We start from the raw sequence: 24,544 nt of genomic DNA on the forward strand, positions 1-24,544 counted from the left end.
ATCTATTGAACAAATTAATCATATTCATTATTCTGAGCTGCTCATGAGATGAGATCTAACCAGAATCAACTTTGCTATGACATTATTTGTATCCTTCAGTCTACACAATTCATAATTTCTTATTTATACTTTCATTTTGCTTTGTAGTCTTTTTATAAGAGCCATATGCTTTCAAGACCAAGATCTATTAACAGAGTAGTGTGCCGAAGATATACACGCTAAATAGCAACTCTCCTGGACTGAATATTCTACTCGGAGTAATACAACAATAATTGTCCTTCACAGGGGACTGTAACATAACTATACACATTTTATATCTGTGATATTCTTTATAATGCTATAAGAAGGAAATACCAGTCAACAAACTAAGGTTCCAGTTTTCCAGCCTCAGATAATAAATAATACTTCCTGCTTCTTGGTTGTTATTTTTGAGGTTCCTTCCTCAGAGCTCAACACAGTGATGATGGGATACTTCCTCTGCACCAGAAAGGCAGTAGGGAAGGTAGTTTTCAGTTGTTCTACCACCCAGACTGAATTTTTTTGCAGTCACATGGCAATTTCCTTTTACTGTAGTGGAATCCTTAACTGAGCAAGATTAAAAGTGAACTGTCTATATAACAAAGAATGCTGAAGCAGAAGGAGGAACAGCAGAAAAATAGGGAGCATGGAGGAGGAGCAGAGAAATATCAAAAAAGGTTGTGGAGCACACTGTAGAAGAGGGCGAGAGATCATCAAATAGTCCTCTACAAATCTACTATATTAACCAATTTCTAGGGCAGAGGGTTAAATGGTATTTCTAGTCCTATTTTGTTACTCAAAGAAACTTCCTATATCATTAGCCTCCTTTAACTACAGTATAAAAACATCATCCCAGGGGTTTGTTGTGTTTGTTTTTAGAAAAATTAAAGAATGACTGTGCGACATCAGTACACGTGACTATTTCCTAAGCAATGCAAATAGCAATACTTCTCTAAATATATGGAAATCTTCTATGGAAGCATCGAAACCACTAGACTTTGTATCTAGCCTTCTTTGGAAAGAAGGATGAACTGGCTGGGCTTTGCCAGTCTGTTAGACATATTTAAAAGAAAGTCAAGAAAAGGAAAGAGTCCAAATAGACGTCATTTTGAAAACTAAGAAGATAAGAAAAGTTGAAGTTCTGAAAAGAACCCTTTAACCGAGCCTGCTAATAAAGACGGTCCATCTCTTCATTACCATGCTACTCATCCACCTCTGTTACACTGCACAAAAGGGAAAAAAGCAGTCTTTATAGTTGTACATGATTATATTTTCCTTTTGTATTGAGTTCAAAGTCTTTTCTAAAAAAGCAAGAGTAGATTGCTCACAATGTAATGGGCCATTCCCAGGAAATGAAAAAATGGCCTTAACGTTTTATATTAATACAATAGGTTATGTATAAAACAGGTTTTAAAAAGTTAATGCATATTAGCTTAGAACAGCCATATTTTAACACTGTGCGACTGAAAGTTCCAGTAGAGCAGATGAATGAAACTACAGAAGAAAAAAACCCGCTATGACAAAGAGATAAAGGTTTAACTAAAAGGACTCAAATCTATATTTCAGGTGCCTCTTTACCTTCCATCAGGAAACGAGTTATTAGGAGTAATGAAATCAGAGATAGAAAATACAAAAAGTTTTTAGATCCTTCTGTGCAAGACAGCGACACTGGCCTTTACTTCTTCACTTTATAATGATTCCTTTGAGTTGTGGTTCTGAAAAAGCTGTGAAACATCTTCCTGTTATTTCTTTTTCATCTTTCCAAACACTGGCCAGGAATAACCCCATCCTATTCTTTTCTTGGGTTTTTGAAACACATATTGACTGTAATGACTATAAATTATCTGGTTAATGTGCCCGATTTATAAAAGTGTTAGAGCTCCTCTATGCTGCTACCAGGTGCCTCTCAGAAGGTGCAAGGCACAAGAAGAATCTAACTTTTTCCATGCCTGCTTCTGCTTTAGACCATGGCAAATATTTAACTTTTGAAAATTTTGTAAGTTAACTGGATTTCAGGACAGTCTCACCAAATCACTCTCCCCATGATGGGCTATTGGCTCTTTCTTTACCAGAAGTAGCAGTAGACTGCTAGCCAACATCACCTCTGCCAAATACCTCCCTATAGTCACCATCCTGATGCTCTGTTTCTGGGGGATAACCTCCCTTAACAAGGGCCTTTGAGTTTCAGATACAGACTTCTACTGAACTCCATTACAATCTGCATATGTAAAAGGAGCAACTGTATCATAGCTATGGTCACTCTTACTGTACTGTACCAACTACTCTAAAACCACCACAAGTACTGAACCAGTAGTTTTCAAAATATATTATTACACACTGCAAATCATGGGAAGCCAATTAATAAACCTTGCAGTATCAGCATCTTCAGCCCTCATCTTTGGTGCAGACCTACAAATGTAATTGAATGTCTTAGGTGCTGCATGACAGAAATAAACAAGAACTACAGAATTACATATCATTTCCATTAACCTATTTAGTCTTCTAAACCATCCTTGGAATATAATCAAGGTCTTGGGATGAAATGTCTTAAGAAACACTAAAATCACCTCTTCTTACTTCAAAATCTTCTTCAGATCATTTTCATCTGAGCAGAGCCATGACTATCAGAATGTAATAGGAAACATTTCAGTGTCCAGAAAGGAATTTCTGGTGGAAGATTCCAAGCTCTGCAATTTCTCATCTCAAACATTAGCAGCAGTCATATTAGAAAAAATTTTAAAGACTTTTTTGGTTAGCTCAACATCTACTACATAAAGGAAACTTCCAAAATTTAAATGAGTGCGCTCTTCCAACAGTCCCTCTCATCCCACCTAAAATGCAATTCAAAATGTACAAACCATTTTAAAAAGCATTGGCAGTAGTCTGTTATCAAGCATTGGCTGACCTTATCTCTTACGATGACTGTCTCTTGCTGATGGCATCACCCAAATTATTTAGATACATATTACTGTTTGGGTTTCCTGACACGCTTTGCATTTGGCTGGCAATTCCTCATAGAAAAGTGACCTGTATACAGAATTGTGAGCCAGGTAAGGAAGCAGGAGTGCATGTGATAGTGATGATCTCAAGTAAAAGGTATTACAAAACCACAGGCTTAATACAAATTTATCTACTATAGATCTAAAAAAATTAATAGTATAAGGCTTTCAGAGTTTCTGCTCAATATCAGCAATTCTCAGGAGAAATTTTTTGACCTCCTAATTTTTTTTATGCCGTGGTACTTTCTAGTGGTCCCCATTAGGATTGAGACCATCTGGCTCTGTATGCACACTATGGAAAGACAACCCTTACCTTTTGCAGTAAAACGTTTAAAAATCAACAGTACTTGAAGACTGAATTTTGATTCTTTTCAGAGGTATATTATCAGGTTGTAAACATGCTACCAAAGTGAAAATGGCAGGAGACCTGACCTCTCCCCGACTTTTCTGAGTAGTTTCATGAATCCAGTTTTTGTTTTCGCAAATGGTGCACATGGGGAGAATCCTTTTATTCCTATGAATGCAAGTATTTGTGTGCAAATGAGCACATTCACATGCAAATGAATGTATTTGCACAAGAAGCACTTGCCCACCTGCCACACAGCCTTGGCTTTTTGACTTTCAGCGCCTGGAGGGAACAGAATGAGAATGCCAGCAATATTTCAAAAGGTGAATGGTCAGTCATTGTGAACAGCAAGCGAGATGGATAAAAAACCCGTGAAAATAATAAGTAAAATGGAAATGTACAGAGAAGATTCTTACAAGTGTTCATATAAGGCATGTATATAGACCACCACCACCCAGAGTCAAAGCAATGGCACTGGAAGTAGGGAAAGAAGAGGAAGTACTATATATCAAATCAAGGCTTTTGACAAATTCCTTTGTTTGCCTTCTTATTTAGCAGCTATATAAATTGCATGCAAGGATAAAATCTTTTCTGAAGTAATGGAGTCTTACCACACTGAGATTCTGTTGATGAAACCTGCAGAGACTCTTAAAATACCAGAAAACGAGTTTTTTTGCATTGACGTGTTTCCATTCTTTTTCCTTATACAAACTATTACCTCATAAGAAATAGAAATCTTTCTAGACTACCCTGTGCTCTCAGGATCACTGCTACTTTGACAGTATAGGGCATGAATCTGTTGGCCTTCTGGTAACAAAAGTTTAACAGTCAGTATTGAAACGATCTGAGAGTAGTGCATCATGCAGTTAAGGATCTGCATCCTTTAACTCCATATTATCAGAAGCAGCAAGACTATTCAGCTCATTTCTTATCTGTTCCTCATTACACCTTGTATGCAGGCAAGAAATTGCAGCATGTATCCCAAAAGTCTACCCCAAGGACGAAAAACAACACCAAAACCCCCTTGCACCTGCAATGGGTCTTCAGGAGCTGGCACTGACATACACATGCAGCAGGTGGACATCCAGTGAAGCATATAAATCCCCTACAGAAGACTAAGGGAATAGGCTTTTTGGAGGCAGACCAGCCTGCCAAAACATGGCTGCTAGGTGACTGATGCATTGTGTCTCAAAGGAGCCTTCCTAGACCTAGCTGAAGATTTTGAGGCCATACAGCCCCCAGAGATTCTTTTTTCTTTTTAATTTAAAATGTGTGATTACCTCTTACTTTCCGCCACCTGTTCTGCTTATAAACTTCTGCAGGCCCCCTCTCTCTGCTCTAATTTCCAACAAGCTGTCATGTTACCCTAATCCATGGGGCTACCTCCTACTGTAGGCATTGAGATGACTTGTGCATTCATGTATGCAGAGTGGCAGCTGGCCCTAAGGCCAAGCAGGGATGTGACCCATCTATCAGTTGCTTGATTTTCTTGAAACTCTGAACCCTGCTGAAATAGAAAATTCATGTGGAGCTTCACTTCTAGCACTATTCCTGTCATTTCCATGCTTGTTATAATGATTTCTGGAAAGCTACCATTCACAAAAAAGGTATGGAAAAACTTGGAACTCCATTAAAATTTTCAGCATTTTGGACTCAAGACATACCTATTTCTGTAGAACACCAGGTGCAAATTCAGGGAGTTCCCTAAGACAAAATTAGATGTATTTTCTCTGAAATCACAGTCAGCTTGCTACTACACAGTAGTCATCCTTACCCAGACATTCCTCCTCCTCTTTCTTTGCTTTCCACTTTTCCAGACAACAAAGCCTATCTTAGTGTGTATCATTTAATTTCATGTTACCGACCCTCACCAACATAATTTCAGCTAGTACAAAGCATAGTCTCACTAAACATTGTTTCAGGGTGTTTTTGCAAATCCTTACAAGGACAAGAAGTCCACAAGGTTCTCTTGTCCAGTAATACTGCAAAAAAGTGAAAACATTCTAAATTAAAAGCAGGTCGATGCCACAGAGGCATTTTTAACATGAATCTTCTTCAAAAAGAAGTTGCCAGTATGTCTTACTGTGGAGTTTAAATGTGAGATTTATACTATAAGGACTAGAATACCCCAGAAAATAGATGGGATCATCACTTTGTAAGGTTTCCTGAATGCCCCTGGATAAGCTCAATAAAGGAAAATGTCCTGATATCTGCAAAACGTTAAAATACTCATGAAATCTGAAGAATGAGATATAAAATTAGATTAGAAAATACAGAAGTTTCAACTTTTGATCTTCAACTGTTTGCAGATCCAAACTTAAAAGCCGGCCAGAACCAGAAATTCTGATTTATTGCTGAATAATCTTATTTAATTTCTTCATAGTATTTCTGAGTATCCATATGTATACATCCCAACAGGAAGGAAGGAAGCTGAGCCTGTGGTCCCAGTTGTGTCACACTGAAAATACATAGAGATATATAGACACCTGGTTAGTTGGCTGATTGGAAAACAAATATTGAATCACATGACATTTTCCCATCACTATGGTTTCAAAAATTAATTAAGGCAATTGTAAATCTATATATACCCTAAAGATTTATTCATATAATTATATAGAATTTCAAAGCTGTAGTGAAGTGAAAGCTTATCCTGATTGTGTATGATCAGAAACTCCCATCAGCCACATGCAGTTGTTAAGATCCGTTGCAGTACTAGTTTAAACAGTACTTAATTCTAGGTAACAAGATAGACAAATTCAATCTAAAGTATGTTCTGTTACAGCAATTCATCTGTTTTTTCTTAAACAAAAAATTTCTCAGAGTGTAGGATATTTGTGGGCACTTTAAGTGTCCACTGCATAGATCAGCAGCAGCTGTGCTACCAATTGAAGATGTAGGCAGAGAGGATGAACAGTCCCAAAAAGAGGGTTAAGTCAGATGCTAAAAGGTTGTGATCAAATTAGTCCCTTCACTTCAAGCTTGATCACTGCTCAAGAATAGATTTTTCTAATAATCCCAGTAAGGAAACCATACATGGTTATACTTATATACAAGGAACAGCAATTCTTCAGGAAGCCAGGGCAGGCAAAAATCAACCATTAACATTATGTAAGGACTGCACACACCAAAAAAAAAACAAAAACAAAACAAAACAAACAAACAAACACCAAAAAAAAAAAAAACAAACCAGCAAATGAGAGAGAGAGATTATGCACATTTTTGACCAAAATTATCAGAATTACACAGGATTATTGATTATATGTTAATGTTCTTGGTATTTACAGGAGAGTCACAGCAAACAACCTACACCATCACTGTTCCATATACTCTCAAAAAATAAGATGCAGTAGTATAGAAGTAACCAGAAAGCAGTTATTTAATGAATACTATTAAAAAAAAAGTTACAGTGTCTTGTATTCTACTAGTGGTTATTTTCTAGCCATTCTTTAAATATGTGTTGTTACACAGAATTACTAAAGGTTCCATTGATCAAAAGGTACAAGAACCCTTCTTTCTGTCACTCATTGAAATTCAGCCCAAGAGAACAGCTACCAGTAGTTATCCAGATGAAATTCTTAGGGAGTCCGGTATGCGCACAATGACTTTAGTCCCTTTTCTATATTTTTCTCAGAAAGTATCAATTTTAAATGGCTTCATTATATCGCACAAGCAAGCCTTTCAGAGTGGCATGGAAGGAGCGTTTGCTGGTATTGCTTTGAATCTCAGTACCTTGTTTTTAATGATAAACATACACTAAAACCTAAGAGGGACATGTTTGCAGGACACTGTCAGCTTCCTGTTACAGCCGCAAGACATTTCCAACATGTAAGAAGAATCATTCCCAAGCAATGAAATTACTTCAGGGGCATTTGCTCACTGGGCAACTTTTGATGCCTTCTTGGACTTTGGCGCGTTATATTGAGAACATTCCAGTTGACCCCATGAATAGGGACTGCTGGGTAGCTGGGTCAAAATGAGAAGCAGGCTGTAATGCAGGAAGGAGGCTCAGGCAATGAAAGCAGTACCATTGCATTTTATGCACTCATTTCTCCCTGAAGATGTCACAGTTTGAAAGTTTTCTTTGTGACTGAAACAAATAAAATCTTTGGGGGTTTTCTGAGTACTTATACAGCACAACATGAGCAACAGGGGGAAACTACATGTAATGCATTTCTCTCCTCCATTTCTAGCTCTGATCGGGAAATGAAGGGAAAGAAACCTTGGAAGATGTACTGGATGCTTTAGGATTTTTCTTCCCCTGAAATCATCATTTCAGGGTTTCACTCCCTGCCTCTAGAAGTATTTTCAGGCAGGTTTTCCTCCTGCACACACATTGTGACTTTGAACAGTGCCTTGATTAATCATTTGATTTCTCTTTTCCTTCCCCCAGAACTGAAATAGATCTCAGTGTCTACACAAAGGGCAGCACTGTTCCATGCAGTGCAGCCTGTAAAAAACGCACGAAACTTTACCATGTCATCTTTTATAAAAATGTTTAGAAACATTGCCTCTTTACTGGCCTGCTGCCTTCTGCTCTAAGCAGAGCTGAGAGTTTGCACATCCTGTTGTCATGGCCAGTGCTTATGCTGACATGGTCTGAACAGCTACTGCACAAATCCCGAATACAACATTTTATTAAACCATGCGATTATCACCATAATCCCATATTAGGGCCTGAGGAACCTCACTCTGATAGTAGGGTGTATTTTCAGTTCAAAGCCTGCAGCCAGGAGATTATTAAATCCCCCAGCTGTGAGAAAAATTTCCCATTCCAGAGTCAAACCTGTGAGAAAACACACAGCTCTCTCAGCCCCCTCTTTAGGATGGAATCAAATAATTTACTCCACATTTTCAGGCTGATATAATTAATTCCCTTCAACCCCCTGAATCCACTAACATGAGGTTTTGCATCTTCCTCAAGTACATTTCAAAAAATACATGCTCAGAGAAATGAAATAAACAGCAGCATCACAACAGGGAACTACGTATACTTCCAGAGGTCCCGTGTCTCTTATCACACATACCACTGTGCCACATTGTAAATTAAGGTCTTGGAGAAAATGTAATTTCTCTTTGCAGGGGTATAAAACCTGTATCCACAGCACATAAAAAAATAAAATTCCAAGACTATTGAGAGTAGGAAGTAACAAAGCAACACTTATCTTATTTCAGATTCCACAAGGCAATGATGTTAATATTAATGAGCCAAGAAAACCCTTGCCACTCATTTTCAAATGTTCACTCGTGTTCTACACTCTGCACCAGATGCTTCAGCAACTTGCAGGTTCAAATACTGCAAGGGACGCAAGGTTACTTGGGGCTAAAAGCAAAGAAATAATGTAGTGCTTTAATCACAGACCATCCCTAAATGGAAGCCATAAATTAAGTATCTATACCTATATTACAGTCTTTCTTTAGAAATGTTATCTTTTTTATCAAATGATCATTTCAAGTCTAAGTAGATTTATCAGTGTCTACAGGTGTTTTAGTCTATTGGTGTATACTTACTGGTAGTTTGATGGACTGTGTTCTACAGCAGTAATAAAAAATACTCATCCATAGCTCTGAAATCCTCAGCAGTGAGTCCTAAGTTCAGTTTCCATAGAACTTATTGACTGGATTTTTTTCTTTTTGTGATTTAATGCACTATGGCTATTTTATGCTAAATTTATCTTTCCCATGTGAGGCTCATAAACCAAAGACCAGACGAAAGAATGATGATAAACTATGCCATCATAGGTAAATGTAAAAGAATATAAATTAAACATACACCTCTGTCCAATATTTAGATGCCTCTATTGGAGTTCCTTGATCGTAGCAATAACTGTTCTCCAAAATCCCCTCATTATCTCCCTCGGTTCATTTGTTGATCTGCTTTAAAGACCTTACACTTAGTTTCAGTTTGGCTTCCAAATATCCACACAAAAGAGTGTGTGAGTATAGTGACTGACATCACTGAAATACACAAAATATTGTCAAATTTTGACACCTGGTTTTTTTGGGAAGTGGTTTCTGACAAATTCAGCAGCAGCAGTGAGATGAGATGCAGCAGCAGTGTGGAGGAAGCAACTGAAGCAAACTGCTTTCCAACCCCATGAACTGGCAACTCTGTCACACAGCACAAAGAGGAGACATGAACAGTCCCTTGGGACTCCCACTAATTCCATGTAAACATTTGCCATCAAATCACTTCTGAATATTCTAAAGAGAAGGCTGATTCACTGTATATATTTTTTTATATTATGAAACTTTGTGTCTTCCAGAGATGTCACTGATTTTCAACTATTATACAAGGTAGGTATGAAACAAATTATACATTATGCCATGCCAATCTAAAAGCCAAGCAATACTGGACTTGAGCATCATGCAGATGAAATTTGATGAAAATTTGCAGTAACTATGTAGCTGATAAAAATCAAGATATAGTTTCTGATTACCAAGCCCATGAATTTGGTTTTATTGTTACATTATGTTACTGACTGAGATCCTTTCTGGTGTGTTTGGCCTCTGCCAGAGAGTCCCATTACTTTGCTTTATGATGTTAATGACATTAGCAATAATTTTAAAAAGGCAAATCCTGGCTAACACAGAGCCATCTTGAGTTTGTTTTGTGGCTGTGCGTCTAGAAATGTTTGCTACAATTACTCATGTAGCTGGGGCAGCTACATGAGTAATTATATGCAACATATTTTGCTGGTTTGGGAATTGTGAGCTATTTTGGACAAGCCAGACAGGCCTTTTGAATAAGTGGCTTTAGTGTCTTACTTGGTAGATAACAATAGTGGCTAAATGATTAAGTGCACGAGATGGCAAAAATAACAAGTCGGTACTAATTATCAAATTTTTATGGTGTCATAGAATAATGATGGCACACAGCTTCCGCAAGAGGAAATGATCCAGCTTTGCTAATAAATTGAAATGCCAAGCTCCAAATTTGCTTGTTTGATTGGGCTGGCGCTCTTCCCTCAGAGACTAGAAAAAGCTCCCATAAGCTTTCATTGGCCTAAATCAGAAACATCTGTTAAAAGCATGAATCACTCATTGGTTGAGATCAACAGTCAGAAAACTTTCACAAGGGCAGATTTTTTCCTCTCAGGTAGGTGACAAGTCAGCCATGTGCCATCATTACTCCTCATGTCAATCTATACGTATATTTCATTGACTTGCTAACTCAGCCCGAGCCTGCTTCTTTCTTTGATATCTTCTTCATGATATTATACAATTAAATCCTACACATTTCTGTCTTCCTTCAAACCACTACTTTATTACTCTTCACAATAGCATACAAATGCATTAAAAGTTCCAGAAAGCTAAGGGAAAAACCAGTCTTACAATCCTTCAGAGTAAGTGAAATACATTGGAAACAAACTTAAACATAATTTTTTTTTCCATCTCGTGTTCTCTTTTAGACACAGAGATTTGATTTAGAGCATTCGGTGAAACGACTTCTAGCTGATGCATGCTACAGACTTCACAGGATCCACATGATTGCTGGTTCTGAGGAAAAAACAAGGCCCCATCTATAGGTATCGTTTACACCCCACTGAAAATAAGCACAAATATAGAGGACTATTCAGCGCGTAACTGTGAAGGGTCCATGTTAGGGTATGTTTGGCCCGCTGTGCTAGTTGCATCCAAACCTCCACACCCACACTCCTGCTGGCACTGCTCCATCTCCCCATTTAGTATAGCTCTGCCTCTTTCTCTCTAATAGACTCTGGCATATTCTCCAATCCCACTATTTCTAATCCTGACATCTCTTTGCCAAATTGTGGAGGCAGCTTGGGGAAAAGGAAAACCAAAACAAAGCAACCATCATCTTCAGCTGAAACTCACCCGCCTGCGTGGCTGCCTTCCAACATGTCTGCCAATGGCTGGCTGCTACAGGAGCTACTGCAGGAGTTGGAAACTTGAGGGGAAGGAGGAAAAAATACACAACAGGCACAGAAATGAATGTTAGTGGCTTCAAAAGCAACAGCCATCTGTTTTCCTTACTGCCTGGCAGCATGAGGAGCTCCCTGCAGTGAGGATAGAGATTTGGCAGGTTTCCGTAACCCTGTTGAGCTTTTACTGTCCCTACCAGCATCCCCTGCTGCTTCTCTCCACACCCTCAGACCAATTATACTTTGACTTTTTCCTGCAGCAGCAGTGCCTACACAACCTTGTACTCACAAGCGCTTTAATTACCAACACCTAGTCGAAACCAGCAAAGTTCAACTACCACTTAAGCATGACATTCCTAAATTTGGAATTAATATGATTTTGCGGCCACGTTGCATCCAAATCATAGGAAAACTGGTTTTAAAATGTAGGTGAGGCAGAGTTTACAACTCAGAAAAAGAACTTGATTTAGTTTTGTGATAACATGATCCATCCTATATCACCGAGATGTCAAGAAAAATTGTGTTATATTTTTCCTCTGTGATTCGCATTTCAGTTTTTATTTGCATAATGCTGCTTTCCATGCAGAAGGTTGCCAAGAAAACAGAGCATGAAACCTGTCACAGAAATGCAAAAAAGAGGATTCAGGGGCTTTATTTTCAAGTAGATCTGAACCGATTTCAATGTATTTCATTGCCATAAAAATCAAAATAGAAATGTTCTTAGTGTTTACATTTATTATTAATATTTCTCTTAATTGTGTGCCAATTCTACGGAAAGCAGAACATACATTAGGCACGGTAACAAAACCAGCTACCCACAACCACAATCTTCCCTTGACATAGCAGCTTTTTAGTACAGTTCTTCAAGGCTGTTTCTGTTCTCAGTTATCACAGCTTTAATATAACTTACAATCGCTTCCTAGAGACTTAGTTATCCGGATTTTACAGAGCGTTATCTGCTTTAGGGAAAACCAGAATGCTGCATACAGTAATCTGTCGTGCAAGAGCAAGAGCAGCTGGTGTAGCTTACATAAAGTGGCAAATAGCCCAATGCAATAAAATGTAAGCATGTTCATAGCAAGAGCAACTATTGGCCTAGAACAGATGCCAGAATATGTTTCTGTTTGGATCACAAATAAAATTATCTGTTTATCTTCTGTCATTATGAAGATAAAACAACAGGATGCCATTTCCTTAAATTTGGGGGTGACAGATTATCTTCAAAATTTAGCTTTTCTTTTTTTCTTTTTTTGTTTTACATATAGTTAGTGCTCCCAGTTACAAGATCTGGGTTATCACATAGATCTAAGCAAGCTGAAATCCAATTGGTTAATTTATCTATCAGTCACCTTATCACCTTAACTGTGGCTTTGGGGGGAGGGTTGTTTGTTTCTTTTGGGGTGGGGTTTTTATTCTGTTCTGGGGGTTTTTTACATAAAAGCAGAACTAGCTAAGTGGAACATGGAATCAGTAAGGGGTATTTGTGGTTTTGTTTTTTGGTTTTGGGCTTGTTTTTTTAAAGGAAGGAGATTTTCTATTCAAACATTTAGTCCCTGTCTCACACAGTTTATTCTTTTTCTGCTAGTTGTACTGCAATAACATTAACCACCAGGTGTACTTGTATCACAGATGACTAAATGCTCTGCCTGTGTATTACCAAAAACACATTGGAAGAAGGCTGGAACTAGTCTGCATCCTAGCTTCAAACACGTAGTAACTGATAGTACAGCAAAGATTTCTGTGATAGGGACGAGAGACAAGATGAGACCTGCTTAAGACTTCTGAAGCTATTGAAATACAGACTAAAAATAGTAGCAGTGATCTCCATCACATCAGGACCCATCCTGTCCATGGGCTTAGCAGCAATTTTATCACTAACTGACGAGGGGGCAGTCTGATGCGCTGTTTTCCATATGACTCCATCAGAAAGATGACCTTATGAAGACTCTAGATGCTGTTGTAAGAGCTCAGTAGTTCCTCCTGTTGGGAAGGCATTTATAAATCCCCTTTAAGGCTGTATTTTCTCTCTTTTATCTTTTTTTAAAACTACATTCACTTAGGTTCTGCAAGAGTATCGGGTCCCCACTTTCTACTCAAAGGGCCCTGCCAGAAATGTTTAGTGTTTCAAAGAATTAGTCCCTTAGAAGTCTTTGTTTCCTTGTCATTGAAAGCAACACAAACTGTGGGCCCACAAATGCATGTAGCCAGAGTTTTCAATCAACTCTGCCTGTAAGCCACTGACAAGTTATTTGCTGAGGAGTGCAATCCCTCCACAGGTCAATATTAACAGGTATGAGATAGGAAGGATCTAGGGAAAGCAAAGTGGCTGCTTTGGTTCATTTTCTCCATCTTTTTGTGGGCAAAATTGTAACGGTACTAAAATGTAACCTTTTACATAGTGGTAACAGCAGCAGCATGGCTTAACTATATGTGACAGCCACAGTGACTCTTCATGCAATATGTTTAATGATCTGTGTTTAATGAGAGCTGAGACACTTCCTGGACACTGTCCAGAACAGTTCTCCTCTGAGGCTACAGTCACACATTTAGTGCAAGAAGAAACTCGAGAGGAAGTATTTTCTTACTCTTTCTGCTGTGACTGTGAACGCATCCAATGTGAAATGAATGTTGGAATGACACTGTGAAAAATAAAAAAATAAAAGCACAGCAAAGGGAGCCACCCCTTTCTTCTGGATTAACCCAGCTTCCTAGCAATGATAGTTTTAATATTGCTATTAATAAAGCCTTTCATTTTTCTTGTAAGGTCATATGCCTTCCATGAATAAATTCCCATTTCAGTGTCACAAGTGAGTAGGATTTGGCATGTAATGTTTACGTCCTTCTATCTTCCCTGCCCACAACTTCCTAGTCAAAAAGTTCTTATCATAAGAAATCTACAAGAACCCATGAGTGGATTGAAAAAAAGCAGCATAAAAAGCAGCAAATCAGTCCTACTGTTAGTATCTCCATGGTGCCACCAAGTCACTGGGAAGTGAAAGGTGCTTAAAAGAAGAAACTCACTCTGCAGAGAACACAGTTGTGTTGTTTTTTTTAATTATTCCACAGCTGTGAGTCCAGCACATTTGGACCTCCCCCAGCTGTACATACGAACACCTGCAAAGCACATCAGAGCCCATGGACAGAAAGTCATACTTCCCAAACAAAAAAAGAGGGAAACACACAATTTACCATGAACATTATGGTCTAGGTTGTGCTTTAGAGGCTTAGCCCTTTCTCAGTTGACAAGAGGAATGAGTTGTTCCACTGGTATTTTGGCATTTTAGCACAAATACCTCCCGGGAGCTAAAAAGCATTTCCTGTAGCAGCAACTACCTGGCGGGTTCAGTGAGTGCAGCTTGAACTTGGCACTCACTAGCAGAACTAGCACATCCTGCTGCAAAGGAATTAGGTTTGGGACTTGATACCTATCACCCTCAGCAGGCTCAGAGCTTGTCGTGTTGCCCTTTTCATGACTCTTATGTCATGAATCCAGTGTAAATTTGACCTTGCTTAGGAAGATCATTAGTCCCAGAAGAGACTCTGCTCCACAGAACAGAAATGGAAGAAAACATTCTTTGAACTCTCTCTCTATCCTGAAACATTAGAATTACTAATAGAGTTCCCAGCTGCTATGATAGTTTGCATAATATGAACACCTGCCTGCAGCAATGACACAACCAAAGTAATTGACATTTGGCCACTATACAGCTAGAAATTACTTTTCAGCACTACAGAACCAGGCCAATTACAAACAGGTAAGCTATAGCTAAAAGATAGGGTAATCCTGTTCTGCTCTGGCAGCCATCTAGACCACTGGATGCATACATGTTTTTTAAATGGTCACTCTAGCTCTGCATTAAAGGTTTGTTTGAAGCCAATAGCTCATTGCCCTAAGAAACTGCATTCCTTATGGGTTAATATTTCACTTGACAGGAATCCTTTCTGGCCAGAGATCAACTATGCAAACAGGTTTGTATCTCATTGTTTCCAGGAACAAAAGTTTTTCAAACCCTTCTCAAACACAGCTGAATCAAAATATATACTCCCCAATTCTCTTCCTTCTATTTAAATCCATAATTCCAGGTGTACTCTTTTCTGTAAGAATAGCATGCTTCTTTACATTAGTTACATATTATTGAGGTACAGTGTATTTATATTAATAACGAGTTGCATATACCATAAAAACATACAGTTTTGGAGCTCACACATAAAAAAAATATTAGAGTGATTAGTCTCACAAGGACATTCAGCACAACAAATCCCTTTCTTTTCCATTTGGGACTATCTAGCATTACTGTGTCTAAGCTCATGCCAGGAAATGTGTCTTCATGCTACATCTATTATTGTTATCTCCTCTGAGTAACATACAAGACAAATATACAACAAAAATATCGCATACTACATTACATAATCTTCTATTCCTGTCCTACAACACATTGGTCACTACCAAAGAGCTTGACCTTTCTTCTAAAAGCTTTTATATCAGTAGCTGCTGCTTATGTCTTACTTTACATATGGTGGGCAATGAAACAGTTTGGATTTTATGCTCCCACTTTCATGTTCTACTTTTGTCTCCCTGGAGGCTACTACAAGGAAGTGCACCAGAAATTTGGGAATTAAGATGGAAACAGGAAGACTGGGGAAAAAACCCAAACTGAGTCAGAAAAGCTCGTAAGCTATTCAGGTGAGTAAGATGTATAAGGGAAATTATAAACTGGATATTGACAATTTGCCTTTAATAATTTCATAAAATGCTTGCTTATATTTGAGTCTTTTGCATCTCCCAACAGCAAATCTTTACTAAAAAATGCGTGCAGTGAAGATAAACAAGACTGCTTTAACATCCTTCTGGGCCAAGTACACTCCACTTACAAAATCTCAGTCCAACTCCTTATGCAGGATAGAGACACTGTTGTTCTTTGGCTTTCAGAAAGGGCATCAGCTATTACCCAGCAGCAACTTCACTGAAAAGCTAGAACAGAGTATCATTCTATATCACTTACACATTGATCATAAATATTCTGATATAAAATAATAGATCAGAAAACTTTTCAGATATTAGTTTTATAGGACTAACCTCAGGATGCCTCTTCAAAGGACATCTAATTATCTGTCTTCTGCATTAAATTGGTGATGGCATTAAGAAAGGAGTCCTGAATCCTCACCCTCATAAATATAGGCAGGAGTTCCCAATTAGCACTCTACTAGTGAAAGCAATGCAGGTTGCACCTCGTGCCCATCTCAAAGACAGACGGGTGATGACTCAGAGCATCTTGCTTATTTCCTCCTCTCCCCAGTTTCCTGAGGAAGCCACGGCCTTCCACAGTACGATATGTATCAATCACATTATTAAAACCAGTCCCTCAGCCCCATAGCAAGGGCATGCATGTTATGTTAGGGGAATTTGGAGGTGTTCTGGGTCACTCAACAAGACTGTTTGCCTGTCCTGTCCTGTCCTATCACTGGGCTTGCACCCAACACGACAGACAATGTCTGAACTTTCATTAAATTCCAGATGTCTCATCCAATGATGAGAAGCCATGTCCCGTGATCCTCTGTAGGAAGCTCTGTGGCTTCTGCTGCCTAAAATGTTGGGCATCATTAAGGCTTTAGGAACAAATGTACTCATCTAGTCTCAATGCCAGGAAAGAAAAGACTAGAATGGTTTAATTCCTGCTTGCATCAGAGTGCACCTTTCCTAAAATATTCATTCCTGATTTGATAATTTCTAATAATGGATGATCACTGGAAACACTGGTAGCCACAGCCTTTGGTTACCAGCTCATTAATCACTGTAGCCATTAAAAACTTATCTTTTATTTTTAGTCTAGCTACAATTTCCTATTTTGTATTGGAGCAGTAGGCTGAATATCCTTGTTCTAAAATTTCTGTGCCTTCCATAATTTTTCTAATAGATTGAACTCATCTTTTACGAGCTAAACAGAGCAAACTTCATTAAAGTTTTACTGCTGTTTTTCAGCCCTAATTGTAACTTTTTACTTGAAAAGTACTTAAATACTTCTTGTCTGTACAACCATCAGTAGAATAGGTCTCTAGGTCTTTTGATTGCCCTACTGCAAAGTGAATGGAGGAAAGATATTTGAGAAGTCCTAAGCATTTGCAAAAGCCTGATATGACCAACAGTGGTCATATTGCTGCTGCTAGTGCTCAGAGCAGGAGGGAGGAGAGATAAGAGGGGAAAGCCCTTCTACCCCTTAATCTTCCTTCCCTTTCCAGTACCTTTATGCTCTGCTTACAACAGCATGCTAAAAATTATCTTTGGAGCTGTTGTAGTCCCCATGACATTTATTCTTTTGTTATTTTATTTATTAATCAAGATGTCTTAAATCAAAAAGTCTTATGAGAATCTGTGCTTATTATATTGATATTAGGACAGATGTTTGTAGCTTTATCCAAAAACATTATGGTAATTTGATAAAACCTGCTGAGGAAGGGCTGAGGAGTTTTGTTTTTTTAAATAGGTACCTCTTTTCATAATGAAGCACACACTGATTGGTTCTTTTCATTGCCTTTCTTTGCCCAGGTCTCTTCAGACCCAATCTATTCTACCTTTCCATGCATAGATGTAGATAAGGTGTCAGTGCTATCAGTCCTTATTCTGCAATACCAGGTCTCATTGATGAGCTTAACTTTTAGAAGCTGTTATTTACCCATCACAAGAATCTCACAGATGACAGTAATTCTTCATATTATTACTTGCTTTATCTGTTGATAAGCATTGTGTCAACATTATATTTAGAACATCAAAAAAAGGAAAAAATTGTCCAAACCCCAACAATAATTCGGTAGTTGCCACCTCCCACATTATCACACAGGACCACAGAATGAGGAAGCTGAGATAATCTCCAGATCAACACCTGCACTGTTCCAGCCAAGCCCTCTAGTTTAAGGTCTTTCCTTACTAGGGATAGAGCAATCCTGGCTGAGTGTTTCTGTAAATAGCAGAGCTTCAGGGTGAAGGAAACCCACAACAGGTCCCACTTGCCAAACTGAAAGTACTTTAGTATTTGTGCAGCCTTTCTGTAGTATAAGGTGTTAGCATTTGAGTTAGACATAAATGTTATGATAATATTTCTTTTTTGCTCTGAAGATGTATATTATCTAGAACTGTTAATTTAACAAGTTTTGAATTCTGTCAAAGTTTATTTTGTCACATAGACCTGTATAACCTACAGAAACAAGAAGGAAAACTGGTTAAAGATTTCAAGAGAAGCAAACATGCAAAATTACAATACTTCAGCCGTACAAACTGATCTTATGTATGAAAATTTTATATATAAAACACTGAAATTGAAAACTGCATTGACTGCAATTCCTGTAGTATGTAGCTTCCAGGATAATGGGCTGAACATTTTCCTCCCTTGTTTATTTAATGAGAATACTTATCTTTTTCTTTTTTTTCCCCCTAGTGACGCAAGTGTTGGGTTAATCTTTTAACTCCAGCAGAGGACATGAGAGTAGGATAGTAACTGGTGGCTGGGCATCATTCACCCATTACTATATCTCATTTTTCCACTATTGCAATGTAGTGATAGAACACCCCTCAAAGTTAGATATATAGTTGCAGACAAAGGTCAAAGGAAGATCATTTACAATCCAGCATTTAATTTGTTGCTTCCAGTTATGAGGGAAAAAAATCCTCACAGTTATTCTACTTTCTTGAGCAACGAGGAAAAAGTGCCAACAGACCTCAGCATATATGGGGAATTTAGGACTACCTGATTTTTCCATGTCCTGCCAGAGTGGGGTGCGTGTGTGTAAATTAAAGACATGATCCAAAGTGAGATGAAATTACTTATTCAAGTTGATTTCAATCAATTTGGAATCCAGACTTACCTCAAAAGCGTTCTAAATCTCTAGGATAACATGAACTACTACCTCTTTTTATTGCACCAGTATTGTGAAAAGTGTTCAGTCTCTTAAACAATGACATCACATGTATTAAAAACAAGGCTAAATGAGGGATAGGCCTTGTACTAAAGAGGAAAGCTTAGGGAAAGGTGCATTTGTTCTGTATAAAATATATTCCTGTGGTAATTAGTGCCCAAAGTGAGTGTAGCGTTAACAGTATTTAAGATAAAAATCCATCAAGACAGAAAATATAAATGGACAATGACCAAACCAAATAAAGAGTTTTGGTTATATAATGTGTGCTATACAAGTCCATAAGCTAGAACACCTACATTTTACAGTCGTCATCATCATGTCTAAATATATGTACCTAAATACAAACCACTCTGAGGTATGGCTATACTGATGCACACTCCAGGGCACCCTTCCAAGCAAGCCACAGCGACCCCTTTGAGTGGCAGCGGGGTGCATCCACAGGCCTGGCTCAGTGCTGAATGTATTGAAGAGGTGCTGTTCCACCTCAGAACCACGTTTGAAGTTCTTGCATTCAGTTTCATTCAGAGTGGGCAAGCCCAAACCCTTCCGCATGTTCTCGTTATAGGCAATCATTTCCACACATTTGTTGAAATGAAAGCCAGGGGTTTATGATCCAGAAAGGGCGGAGGAAGTGGAGCAATGATTCCATAATTCTGTAACTATTTTAGCATTTTACTAGTCTTTGAACTTCTGCAAACAAATTGTGCTACAGGAATAATTCTAGGAAACAGCAATGCATTATATGCTTAGATACCTTCTCAGGTGTTTGTATAGAGAGAGGGTATTTGAATAATACTGTTTAGGTTTTATTAACTCTAGTGTTTTCAGCCACATCTGCACAGAGTGATCTAGTTGAAAACAAATGCAAATAAGTAAAGTGTGTCTGATGTGAGCACTGGGGTGTTTATGCTATACCTCACACATACCAAACAAGCAAGTCTACCCACTTTTTTATTTGCTGTTTACCCTTATGCAGCAAGTACTCTACAACTGTCTTAACATGTATTGGCATGTTTGACCCCTATATGAAAGACAATGAGGATTCTTTGCTTCATTCTGTGTGTAGCAGGCATTAGACCCATGCAAAGCAAAGGAATAAATTATACTTCTCATTTGGTTATGCTATCCCCTGACTTGATAGTGCTTCGACTCCTTTTTTACTTGTCTTATAACGCAAAAAAAAATAATCAGAGAAAGCAACAATGAACAGGGATCTGTATGTACATAACTTTGCAGTTTTGTTTAGCTTGAAACAAAGGATTTTTTTTCTTTAATAATTAAGATATGAAGTACAGAACAAAGGACTACACAAACAAGAAGAAAGAACAGTACCCAGTTTTCACCTGGCCTGACTTCCAAAGTTGACAGTACCTTTCTTTTGCAAATTCCTGGGCATGTTGGAGTGGAAATTTTAATTACAGTTGTTTTGTTTCATAGTGGCTAGTCTGAAGCATCTGCCACACAGTTGACTGAAACATTCACAACTGGAATCAAATTAAATTTGTTCAAGGAGACATAGTGCTACAGGGTGCTTCATCACTTGAAGGAACAGGAGTCAGATCACAAAATGTTCACATAGTAACTCAAAAGCAGCACTTGAATAATTCAGCTTTACAATCCTGATATACTTCTATAATGGCCACTTCTAAAACATATTTTCCCTTTGGACTTATTTGTTTGACCTTTCTACAAAGCTTGTTGACTTGGAACAGTGGGTGACTCCAAGTGGTTACACCTGCACAGCCAATTAACCACATACATCTGAGCCAGGCTCAGCACAAGGAGGTGCAGCTGGGATGGAAACACGCAATTAAAAGAACTCAGGCATTACTGAAAGGAGGTGAAAACAGAGGTGGAGCTGAAACAAAATTTTAAAAAATTGTTTAAGTGAATAAAATGACAAACATTAAAAAAGCAAGATTTTGTAGATTTTCAGGGTGGAGGAAGGCATATGAAAGGGTTAAAAACAAATCATATTAACTTAATTTTACAAATAAAAGTTTATTAACATCATTAAGTTGCAAAGGAGCTACTTTAAAATATGTATATATGAAAAAAAGTGAGTGGAAACTGTTTACTGTATGAGTTAGTCAAATTTTGCTCTGCAACAGAGAGAGGTATGAACTCATATTAACTTCATAAAAGACACTGTTCATTTATGAATCAAATTTAATTTGTTGCTCGTTTACTGAAGATTTTATGCAAACAAATACAAATAAACTGTCCTAGTTTACTAACATAATTTGGAGAACTAGATAAACCTTTTAATGAATATTTTAGAAGGCTGGAAAGCCAAAACAAAACTTTAAATATAAATTAACTTAGGTTTGAGGGAGATGATGTTTCAGGACCAGGAATTCAGCATGAGGAAGAAAACTAATTTTTGTATAGTAATGAAGAGAATTTTAGCTGCAGAAATGGTGTTGTTTATTTTCTTTTCTGAAAACGAGAGAGAAACGTCCTGAGGAGGAAAAAAAAAATACAAAACCAAACCCAGAAACCATAGTTCGTATTGTATACAATTTCAAAAAGGCCAGGACAGCTCACTACAAGTGGAGTCTGTGTGGAAGAGTCAGTGCAGTCTGACTTGTTTTGTGCAGCTTCTGGTCTAGGCTGGTGAGGTGTGTGGTAGTGCTTCTGCCTCAGCCACTACGCACTATTGGGAGGTCAATTTTTTTCATGAAAGTGTTGTATTAATCATGGAAGTGGTGCCAACTCACCAAACCTTCATCATTCCAGGAAGAGGCCTCTCCACAGCCACAGGACTGTTTCTTCATTGGGGGAGCAGAGCTGATGGGCTACAGTCTTCTTAATCGCCCAATAAAGGCACTTCAGTCCAGGTGTGTTTCTGGTGAAAGCTATATTTGTAAGCAACAATACCTTTCTACCACCCCCTTTGGTGGCAGAGAGGACCAAGAGACAGTGAAAAAGTCAAATCACTAGGCAGGACCGTGAGAATGGTCAGGAGCTAATGTTGATCATTTAGGAGACAGTACTGGGATAGGAGGGTACATTTCACTTACAAAATTTAAATTGAACCAAAATTAGATCGTCCTACTGGTATCTGGAAAAGAATACCTGCTACAGTAATATTAGAAAGTATTAAACAAGAACTCTAAAAACAAGATCATTCACATAGACAGGAGATGCTCCTCTAGCCCTCACAAATGCCTGTGAGTGGCATAGCAAGAGGTTTGACTGGTAGTTCTTTATCTCAGAGTGACTTGACATAGTAAGAAATTTTTTATGTATCTAACACTAAATTCTGATCCTTAAGGGAAGTGGCAGTGTCACCCTAAACTAAATTCATAATCTTAAAAGATTTTATTATGTCTAATCCAGGCTCTTCATAGATATGGTATCTTTGCTTCCATTTTTGCCTTCTATCTAAAATGCTTTTCTCAAGTTCTTTTAGTAGTGGTCAGATTCACATGTTTGTATTTCTTTCTGAAGTATCTTGGACAGGAGTTAGTGAGTTGCATTTACTTCAGACTCCCCTTCTTGAGTCTTTAGTTTCTTTCAACTTAAATTTAAAGTTCTCTTTCACTTCTACAGAAGCCATATTAGTTCAGATCAACAGTTCATGTTAGTCTGTTATCCTGCCACTAGCAGCAAATGCCTGGGGAAGAATAAAGCAGGGCAAGATCTTAGGGATGCTTTCCAAGACTACCCTCTCATTAACCAAGCATATTTTGAACATTAAACAATTTTCAATTCACCTACAATTTACTTGTTCATTTTAAGACACGCAGCTGTAAATATATGTTCTACCAAAATGATTTGCAGGAGCAGAATTTAATTTAATTCCCTTTCTTCTATTTCAGATATCCTACTTGCATGAAAAAGGGGCCATAAAGAGACATAGTCACCATTTAATTAAAACTAAGATAGCATAAGGGTAAGAGATAAGTGTTTGAAAACTAATGCTTTTATCTTGTTAAACTGTGCACTGAGATTAATGTTTAACAACATCTTATAGTTCTATGATGCATGTTGGATTATGACTCAACAATGACATTTGAACGATCCATACAGTGCAAACCTGAAGTCTACTGCAAAAGAGAAATTAAATATAATGAAAATAGAAACAAACAAACAAAAAACGACTTAGAATGTCTTAGAGGTCCCCTTTTTATATTGTATTGTGTAGTAATGACTCAAGAAAACTAATGAAGAGAATAACAGGCAAGAAGACCAGTGGGTATTTTGGTTAGTTCCTGGTACAACTAAGGAAACCACAAAACCACATCACTCTCTATTCTGCTCAACCAGTTACAACAGAAAACATTTCTGATTTTGTTTCTAGAACTGCAAACCACAAGAATAAAGATGGTTTTGCTCATTCTCAGCAATTAACCTAGATTGCTTTCACAACCTTATTGACATTTAAAAGTAGTGTCTCAGCACAGTGCTTGGGTGTGACATGAGGCAAGCCATGCAAGCAGTGGTACCATGCTTGCCTCAGGAACTGTGAAATCTGAATTGTGACTATTTTCTACTTCTTACGTATGGAATAAAATTACTTTTGATTTCTGCGAGAATCAACACATCTCCTAGCTGTATTTTATGTCATGCTACAAAGGGAAAAGATGATTATCAGTGCATTTAAATAATCAAGTTCTATTTTCATGTATCAACTGCTTCACAAAATAAACAATGAATAACACTAGTTGGGGAAAAAGATTGTTCGCTGTTCTTGGCAGTTCTTAAGTGATTCTTTATAGCAGGACTGATGACTACTAATCTAGAGATAATGTTGTTTTCTTCGCTTAAAAGGTATACCATTACCTTATGCCTATGCTTTTTACCCAGCAGTATGTAGCAGATACAGCCAAGCATGCACGTATCACACTGGTTTGGAATGCTGCTGAGATCAGTAGCCAATATTTCAGACAAGTACCTAAGAGATCTTAAATTTGGTGGTTATGTCCAGCCATGCCCCTGAATGACATCGCTGACCCAAAAGGGGTCCTGAAAGTTTTCTTAGCAATGTCCACAAAACCTTCTCAGAGCAGCTATGCAAGGTGGTACAGGATCCTTTAGTATCCCTAGAGCAGGATGGATATGCTCCATACGTCACAATCATTGGAGGACTGTGGAGTGAAAGCAAGGTTGATCTGTTTAGAAAGTTTGCCCCCCACCAGTATTTATGACACTGACAATCCCTCCACTTTCAGCTATATTGGCTTCTGAGTATGCAAGAGCAGAGCTGTCTAAACAGCTGCAGCACAGTCAGGAATCCAAGAACATATCTGGAAATGTTTTCTGCTTCTAAAAAAACCTGAACCTTGCAAGTATAATTAAATCTTTCTGTAAATGGAAAGCCAAAGAATGGCATTTTTCTTTGACGCAGATCACAGTCAAATAGCTTTTAGTTTTAAGTATAGCAG

At 38.0% G+C, this 24,544-nt stretch overlaps 1 long non-coding RNA gene across 2 annotated transcripts in view; it reads left to right on the top strand.

Annotated features, from left to right (window-relative positions):
• The window catches only part of LOC113965323, a 68,180-nt gene that overhangs the window by 31,822 nt on the left and 11,814 nt on the right, over positions 1 to 24,544 (top strand). Inside the window, exons 3-4 of one of the 2 annotated variants that reach the window (XR_003533514.1) lie at positions 10,773 to 10,889; positions 22,979 to 23,052. This is a non-coding gene — a long non-coding RNA (uncharacterized LOC113965323). Of the gene's footprint in view, positions 1 to 10,772; positions 10,890 to 22,978; positions 23,469 to 24,544 lie in introns of those variants that run through there. The other variant, XR_003533513.1, reaches the window with a different exon arrangement.

This window comes from Neopelma chrysocephalum, unplaced genomic scaffold (genome assembly GCF_003984885.1).
Source record: "Neopelma chrysocephalum unplaced genomic scaffold, ASM398488v2 Primary Assembly neopelma1_44, whole genome shotgun sequence".
In the NCBI taxonomy this organism is placed as follows: domain Eukaryota; kingdom Metazoa; phylum Chordata; class Aves; order Passeriformes; family Pipridae; genus Neopelma; species Neopelma chrysocephalum.